This window comes from Tupaia chinensis, unplaced genomic scaffold, assembly GCF_000334495.1.
Source record: "Tupaia chinensis unplaced genomic scaffold, TupChi_1.0 Scaffold000596_1, whole genome shotgun sequence".
Taxonomy (NCBI): Eukaryota; Metazoa; Chordata; class Mammalia; order Scandentia; family Tupaiidae; genus Tupaia; species Tupaia belangeri.
Window position 1 is genome coordinate 423,164 of NW_006160112.1, and position 8,406 is coordinate 431,569.

The 8,406-nt window shown below is 42.0% G+C and overlaps 2 pseudogenes; one reads left to right on the forward strand and one right to left on the reverse strand.

Moving 5' to 3' along the window:
• The first annotated feature begins 1,824 nt into the window (after positions 1-1,824).
• On the forward strand, positions 1,825-2,764 carry LOC102468947 (olfactory receptor 5V1-like; annotated as a pseudogene).
• Positions 2,765-6,397: 3,633 nt separating this feature from the next.
• Positions 6,398-8,406, reverse strand: part of LOC102469367 (olfactory receptor 13G1-like) — an 11,833-nt pseudogene continuing 9,824 nt past the window's right edge.

Genomic DNA, 8,406 nt, shown 5'->3' on the forward strand with positions numbered 1-8,406 from the left:
CCCAAGGGAAGAATAATAACATCTCCTGAGTTCTCTAGATTATTCTATTTCTTATTGGAAAAAAAGGTGATGGGAAATGACTTCATTCCATTTGAATATAGAATTCATTGTGCATAATTTTTATTTTCTGTGCTATGCATGTCATTTCAGTAATGAAATTATTAATAATTTTTACCAGGCAAAAATATTATAAAAATTATATAAATAGGAAGGTGGGCCATTGAAAGTAATTTTGCAGTTTATTTCTTAATCATCTTTTTAAAAAAAATTATTTTATCACATGAAAATGGCCTAACAATTCGTTTTCATAGCTACATACAAAATTCACTGACCTCTTGATTCTGTATTATAAATTAAAACCTTTCTTGCAAATGCTGATTATGTGGGCCAGTAAGATACACGCAAAGGAAATTAGAAAACTAAACAAGAGTAACTAAGAAGAATGTCTTCTGGCAAATATGATTTTTGAAAATACGTATTTTTGTACGTTTTCTTGGACATAAACTCAAATGTATAATTTTTTAGGTGTTTTTGTTTGTTTGTTTGTTTGTTTGTTTTGCCATAGGGTGTGTGCACTTGCTGAAGAGAGGCAGAGAGAGGAAGAGTGAGAAATCGCCCTCACGAGGGATAATCACACCACAGTCCATTCTCCTCTCAGGATTTTTGGCACAAACACATACATGCCCAGAGTAATTTTCAAGCCACTAGATCTGGGACTCAAACCATGGTCGGTCATGTGGGAATCCAGTGCCTTAACCACCACGCCATCTCTTGACCCCAAATATGTAAATTTTAAAGTGAAAAGATCGTTTGTGGATATATTTGGATTTTATTTGGGTGACAGTAGGATGTTATTAATCAGGTTATCCATATCTTAAATAACAATTTTAATTTAAGTATGTTTTTTGTGGAAACGAATTCTTACATTCATACTGTAACAATTATGGTTTTGAAATGACACAAGTATCCCATGGTTACGTCGACCCAGTACAATTTGTCTGAGCAGATAACACACAATTCATTAATTCTCTTATGCCATTGTTTATCTGCCTTCTCCAGTGTGTCTGCTCATTTCTAATCCTTGTCAAGTTTATGTATCACAACACCAAGGCTCTGAGAGCACAGTCAGCTCAGACCTGCACGAGAGAGCACAGGGCGGGCAGTGGAGTGCCAGGCGCCGACGTTAGGGTCCCGAAGAATGGAGCGAGTCGACACTAAACAGCGGTTACTGAGAAAGTGAATTTTAAATGTCTTTTAGTTATTCAGATGCATTCTCTTGTTAAGAAACTGAAGGTGGATATTTTAGGAAATACTGTGTATGCGTATGCTGTTAACAATACTCCCAACAGTTGAAATCTCTGGTTGAAAAAGGACTAGCACAATTTCTAATCCTTGTCAAGTTTATGTATCACAACACCAAGGCTCTGAGAGCACAGTCAGCTCAGACCTGCACGAGAGAGCACAGGGCGGGCAGTGGAGTGCCAGGCGCCGACGTTAGGGTCCCGAAGAATGGAGCGAGTCGACACTAAACAGCGGTTACTGAGAAAGTGAATTTTAAATGTCTTTTAGTTATTCAGATGCATTCTCTTGTTAAGAAACTGAAGGTGGATATTTTAGGAAATACTGTGTATGCGTATGCTGTTAACAATACTCCCAACAGTTGAAATCTCTGGTTGAAAAAGGACTAGCACAATTCATCATTGGTCACATACAAATTATTTTCCAAGAACGTTTCATCACTGAGCTCATTGCTTTGTGACCCTAACCCGTGTTTTTATTTAATGGTTTTCATTTTGTCCAGAGACAGCCTCACTGGCAGGGGAGATGGAGGTCCACAATGACACGGTGGTGTCGGGATTCCTCCTCCTGGGGCTCGCTGACCTCCCCGTGGTGCGCTACCCCCTGTGTGTGGTCTTTGCCATCATCTATCAGATAACCCTGGTGGGAAATGGGTCCATCCTCTTGGCCATCGGGACTGAGAAGAAGCTGCACGCCCCCATGTATTTCTTGTTGGCAAATCTGTCCCTCATAGACATATTCTGTCCCTCGGCTACAGTCCCCAAAATGCTCCAGAACCTCCTGACCGAGGAGCAAAGCATTTCCTTTATCGGGTGTGCTTTGCAGCTTTACTTCCTGGTGGCCCTGGCAGGGACAGAAGTCTTCCTCCTTGCTGTCATGGCTTATGACCGCTATGTGGCCATCTGCTTTCCTCTCCGTTACCCTCTCCTCATGACCAGGGCTCGCTGTGCTCAGCTAACGTCCGGGACCTGGGCTGCAGGGTTTCTCAACTCTCTTGTCCACACAGTGACCACTTTCCACTTGTCTTTCTGCAAGTCCCGTCGGGTTGACCAGTACTACTGTGACATCCCTCAAGTGTTCACCTACAGACGTTGCTGAAATGCTTGTGTTAGTCATGGGGGGAACCCTGGGGACCAGCGCCTTCATGGCCACCTTGGTCTCATACATGTACATCATCTCCACCATCCTGAAGATCCAGTCTGCCGAAGGGAAGCACAAAGCCTTCTTCACCTGTGCGTCCCACCTGCTGATGGTCTGCCAGTTCTATGGCTCAACCATATCTACCTACATCCGCCCCTCCTCTAGCCAGCACTCCCCTGCCAGAGAAAGAGTTGTGTCCCTGCTGTATGGGGTGGTTACCCCAATGTTAAACCCCGTGATCTACAGCCTGAGAAACTCCGACGTGAAGAGAGCGCTCCGACGAGTTGTATGTCATGGAACACATTTACAAACAGCACGATTTTAGAGCAGAATGACTCTGTGATCCTCTGAATTCATAGGAAGAATTCGAGGTTACACTAATGTCCTGTCAGTGTGTAGAGTATGTTCCTGTGTATGATATGAATCCACAGACACGCAATGGCACAGACAATTTTGACTATACTCCTCTGTACGTGTCTGTCTATCCACACAGAACTAGACTTGTTATCCAGAAGTCGTTGAGAGTTCACAGAGAACCATGCGTCCTTCCACCAGGTGAGATGTACACTGATGGTGTTGGATGGAAGCCTGGCCTCAGGGCACCTCCCCCACCCATGTCCATGTTTGTGCCTGTAGCATGTGAATCTTATGGTTTATTTATTATCTGTATCTTATTTATTATGTGTATCTATTTGTAAATATGTACCTAGTCATCCAAGTATAGAGTCTTCCTTTCCTTTCCCTAATTCTTTATAGAGTTGCTAATGGAGTAGATCTTAAATGTACTCATCAGTAAAAGTAAGTATGAGGGAAAAGAATAACTCTTCTTCATCCTCAGACAGTACAATGAAACTCATGTAAATGTCTGTTAAAAAATTACAATATTAATAGCGACAAAGCTAGTAGAGATGGAAGGGGAGAGAGACTATGAACTGCAGAAGAGGCAGGAGAAAGGAGCTGACGAGTTCCAGGAGGGAGGAAATTCTTGCAAGATCTAAAAGAGGAAAGAGAGAAAGAGTCAAATGGACTGTTAGAGATAAAGGCTATAGTACGGGAAGTCAAAATCTCCCTTGACAATATTAAAAGCAGACTAGATCACACAGAAAATCAAGTCTCAGCTGTAGAAGATAGATTCCCTGGCCTAGAAAAATCCACCGCGAAGACTGAGAAAATTTCCCAAAAAAATGAGTATATATGAGAAATATTAGATATCGTCAAATGTCCAAACATCCAGAATGTGAAGAGACTCAAAAGTGCATTGATAATCTCTTCCATAAAATCCTGCAAGAAAACTTAGCAAACATAGAGAGGCATTCAAAGATCCAGTCCCAAGAAATACAAAGGACCCCAAATAGAATCAACCCAAGAAGATCTTCTCCAAGACACATTATAGCCAGATTGACCAAAACCACAAAGACAAGATACTAAGATTGGCAAGAGAAAAACGGCAAGTTACCTACAAAGGATATCACATCAGGGTAACAGCAGACCTCTCATCAGAAACAATGCAATTGAGGAAAAAAATGGATAAATATATTCAAAGAGCTAAGGGAAAAGCAATTTCAAATAAGAATACTGTACCTGGCAAGATTATCCTTCATATGGAAAGATAAGAACATTTTCAGATAAACAAAACCTGAAAGAATTTACCAACACCAGACCAGATCTCCAAGAAGTTCTCAAGGGAGTACTATGCCAGGAAAATTAAATACAAATACACAGAAATAAGAGTTCAAAAACTAAGAATATGTCCAACTTAATCATAGGGACAAGACTGGAGTTGATTATTATATCCCAGAATTTAATAGGGAAGATCAAACCACAGCAGAAGATAGAGTAAGTATATGAGACTGAACTGGTGAAATAACATTTTATTACTTTTGACTAAAACATTGCTGATTTTTTTATTACTTTTGACTAAAACATTGTTGATTTTTTTTTCTAGGTTTTTTTTTCCAGTTTTAAGGATTTTTGTCCCGTCTTGAGCTGTCAATAGCTCATGTTCATGTACCTACTATTTGAACAGAATCCTAACCTGTTTCCTGGATTTAAGTTTTAAGCAGTCTCCCAAGATCCCGAGAGGAGAATGGAGGAGAAAGGATTGCGGTGTGGCCATCCCTCCTGGGGGCTGATTTCTCACTTTCTGTCTCTATGTCTCTCTCTGTCTGTCTGGCGAGCACATGCGCCCTGTAGCAAAAACCTCTCCAAAAAAAAAAAAGTATATTTAAAAATACCGATTTAATGACCATAGTAAGCCATATATCATCAGCTAAGTGCTACCTTATAGTACATTCATTCTGCACAGAGTTTCATGCCTAAAGTCAGACATGTATTCACAGATATGTACATACCAGCTGAACTTGCTATTGAAAGTAGTAGATTATTTAAGAAATTTTGTGAATCAATAAAATGTGGGGGGAGGAAGAAATGGAAAACAACTGTAGATACAAGAGATAGTGTAGGAGGAAGGTAGGAAATGGTAGAGGATCAGAAATAGGGTTAAAATGATAACATGTATGATTAAGCCACTATGCAGTGTATCCTGGAGGGGAAATCACATTTTGTATGCTGTGATGATGCTTAGGGAATGAATGTAAATTAATTAACTAAAAAATATTTCAAAGAAAAAAAAGAAAAAGGAAACGTTAAGTATGTGTATGTGAGATGACCATTATGTTAATATGTTTCATTTAATAATTTCACAGTGCATATCTAAGTCAAAGCACCACATTGTCTACTGAGTATATACAACCAAATGTACCTTAATAAAGCTGGAGGAAAAAACTAGAATGATGAGTATAATCTATAATGTAATAGGTATTATCTCTGCTACAAATTGTACAGAAAGGAGCCAGCAGATGGTGTAATGGTTACGTCACTTTAGTCCCACATGGCCAATGGCTGTTTGAGTGGCAGAGTTGGCAGCCTGAACCTCAAGCCAGGCACGTTTGTGTGCATGTCCAAAAGCCCAAGAGGAGAACGGTGGAGCAGGGAATGTGGAGTGGCCATTTGTCCTGGGGAATGATTTCTTGCTTTCTGTCTCTCTGTCTCTCTGGTGAGAACACATGCTCTATAGCAAGTATACCACCCTAAAAAAATGTACAGAAAATATTTGTGTTATTATGACTGAATTAACAAAGCATAAATGAAAGTATTTTACTGTGTCATATGTGACCCTAGTTTAAATGGTGCAAAACATCTACCTTTGGCCATCGTGTAGAAGAGCTGGGGAGTAGCTGCTGCCCACAGTTTATCCTGTGACTTTATCCATTACCATGTAGTCACTTCTCCTTTTTACTTATTTCCTTAGGATTATAAAATCATAAACATTCAATCATTATACATCACTTAGCTTGTAAAATGAAATGACCCAACATGAATACACTTCATACCAGTTCAGTTGCAGATACAAAACACATTATCATCAACAGATAATATATTTTTTAAGTTTTTGCCATAAGGTGTGTGCGATTGCTATAGAGTGAGAGAGAGAGAGGGAAATTGAATTATCACTCTGCAGGGAGAATGACCAGGGCACAGTCCCTTCTCCACTCTCCTCCTGGGATTTTGGGGAGGCATGCACACATACACTAAATGTTATGTAAAGACATTTTGATAATAATATGCCGTTCTTGTATTCATGGAACAAAAATTATATAACAAGTAATAATAACATGGAAGAAATTATTTTAAGAAGAATGAGAAAATATCTTTACAGATTAAAAAAATTCTGCAGCAGAACTTTGACTGTAACATTGGTTGGGATATGGATTATGATGTGTGCATGTTCCATGCAGAGAATTAAAAGCATTTTTTACACGAAGAATATGAATTGTGGAGACAGCCAGGATGCCAGAAATAGGGTAGGAATGAGAGAGCAAAGAAAACTTGGAAGAGTTAAGTATAAAAGATCAGCAAATGTCAAACTGTCCTAGGAGATGTTTATAGAGAGGTGATGTTACCTCTCCAAACCATTATGTTTCAAAGACGCAAATACCTTCCTGATCCCAGCCTGCATCTCCTTGTTGCGGAAGCTGTACACCACGGGGTTCAGTGTGGGGGTCACGAGGGTGTAGAGTGCGGCTACTACCTTGTCTCTGTCAAAGCTGTAGCTGGATGCAGGGCGGATGTATGTGTAGATCACCGGGGAGTAGTACAGGCACACCACCGTGAGGTGGGAGGAGCAGGTGGAGAAGGCCTTCCTGCGGCCTCGCACCGTGCGGATGCGGAGAATGGCGGCGACGACAAAGCCGTAGGAGATGCAGGTGAGCGCGAAGTCCCCCACGGCCAGGGTGATATCCGCGACGTACACCATCACTTCGTTGACCCTCACGGGGCTGCAGGACAGAGCCAGCAGCGGCGGGATCTCGCAGAAGAAGTGGTCGATGGCGTTTGGGCCACAGAAAGTCAGCCTCAGGGTGAGACCTGTGTGCACCCAGGAGTTGGTTACTGCGATGGCCATGACGGGGCCGAGCAAGGCCACGCACGTGCAGTGGCTCATGATAGTGCTGTACCGGAGGGGAAAGCAGATGGCCACGCAGCGGTCATAGGCCATGGCGGTGAAGAGAACCATCCCGGCCCCCAGGGACCACGTGAAGAAGAGCTGAGACATGCAGGCCCCCTAGGAGATGGTCTTGTTGGGGGCCAGCATGGTCCCCAGCATCTTGGGCATGATGCTCGTTGTGCAGACGATGTCGACGATGGCCAGTGCCAGGAGGAGGACGTACATGGGGTGTGCAGGGTGGTGTTGCAGGCGATGGCGACGACAATGAGCATGTTGCCAAGGAAAGCCACAAGGTAGACCAAGAGGAAGATCAGGAAGAGCAGCCTGCGGAGTTCCGGCGTTCTGGCCAGGCCCAGAATTATGAACTCGGTCACCACGCTGTGGTTCAACCTGCTTAGGGACTGAATGACAGGCCTGGGCAGAAGGGACAGCTGAGAGCTAAATGGGTCGGTGTGCGGATAAGAGACAGCACGGAGTGTGTGTGTGTGTGTGTGTGTGTGTGTGTACTCGGGGACTTCACTATCGCTTTTTTACTGCTTCGCAGCATGGATCCCTCAGGATGCAGTTCTTTCTTCCAGGCAGTATCCTCTGTCCAGAACGATCCCATTCTCAGGCTGGTGTTCTTCCACAGCCATCACGGGGAAACTATGCCAGAGATCAGGAAGGAAAGTATAGGCAAAAGGAATTCCATCAATATGTTAATATTATCTCTTGACTTGAAAATTGCCTGGGTATAGGTTCCTTCTCTCTCTACATACACAACACACGTATCCAATGGACATAGATATGAATAATTAGAATCTTAATCACTCAGTTAATTGCATGGTATTTTTGGGTGTCTTCATTGAGCCATATCTGACTAATAATATTTGGGACAATAGAAGCTGACAGGACTAAATGTAGCAGAAGCATTTGAAGGGGGGAGATGCTCACACTAACATTGTGGAGCTGTGTATTCACCGACTGATAAATCGTAGTACAGATACACAACATTTTAGTCAATGACTGCACTTAGATCTTTCTATAATTTGATGAGTGCGTTGCTAAAATAGAATGAAATAATTATTTGCTTTGTTTTACTTATTTATGTATTAATTTATATTAAACAAGAGAAAGGGTTGAGAGAGACAGAAAGGAGCCCTGTGCAGGGTCTGGTTAACTGCTACCCCACCCCAGCCCTCTAGCCCATCAGTTCAGTGTACTACCAGCCAGCCCACAGAAGCTGGGCCAGAGTTTGAATTTTTTTTAGCCAAATATTATTAAAGTACTCCTTGTATTTTATTTTGAGATACACAACATTCCACTGTTCTTTTATAAATGTAAGAAGTAAATTGAAATTGAACTTCCTCGGTCTGGAGTTCCCATCTGCTTTGTTTTCATGTATAGTAAGAATACTGAATTTGGGTCCAGCACGTGGCATGGTGGTTAAGATGCTGGACTCCCACATGGCCGAGTGAGATTCA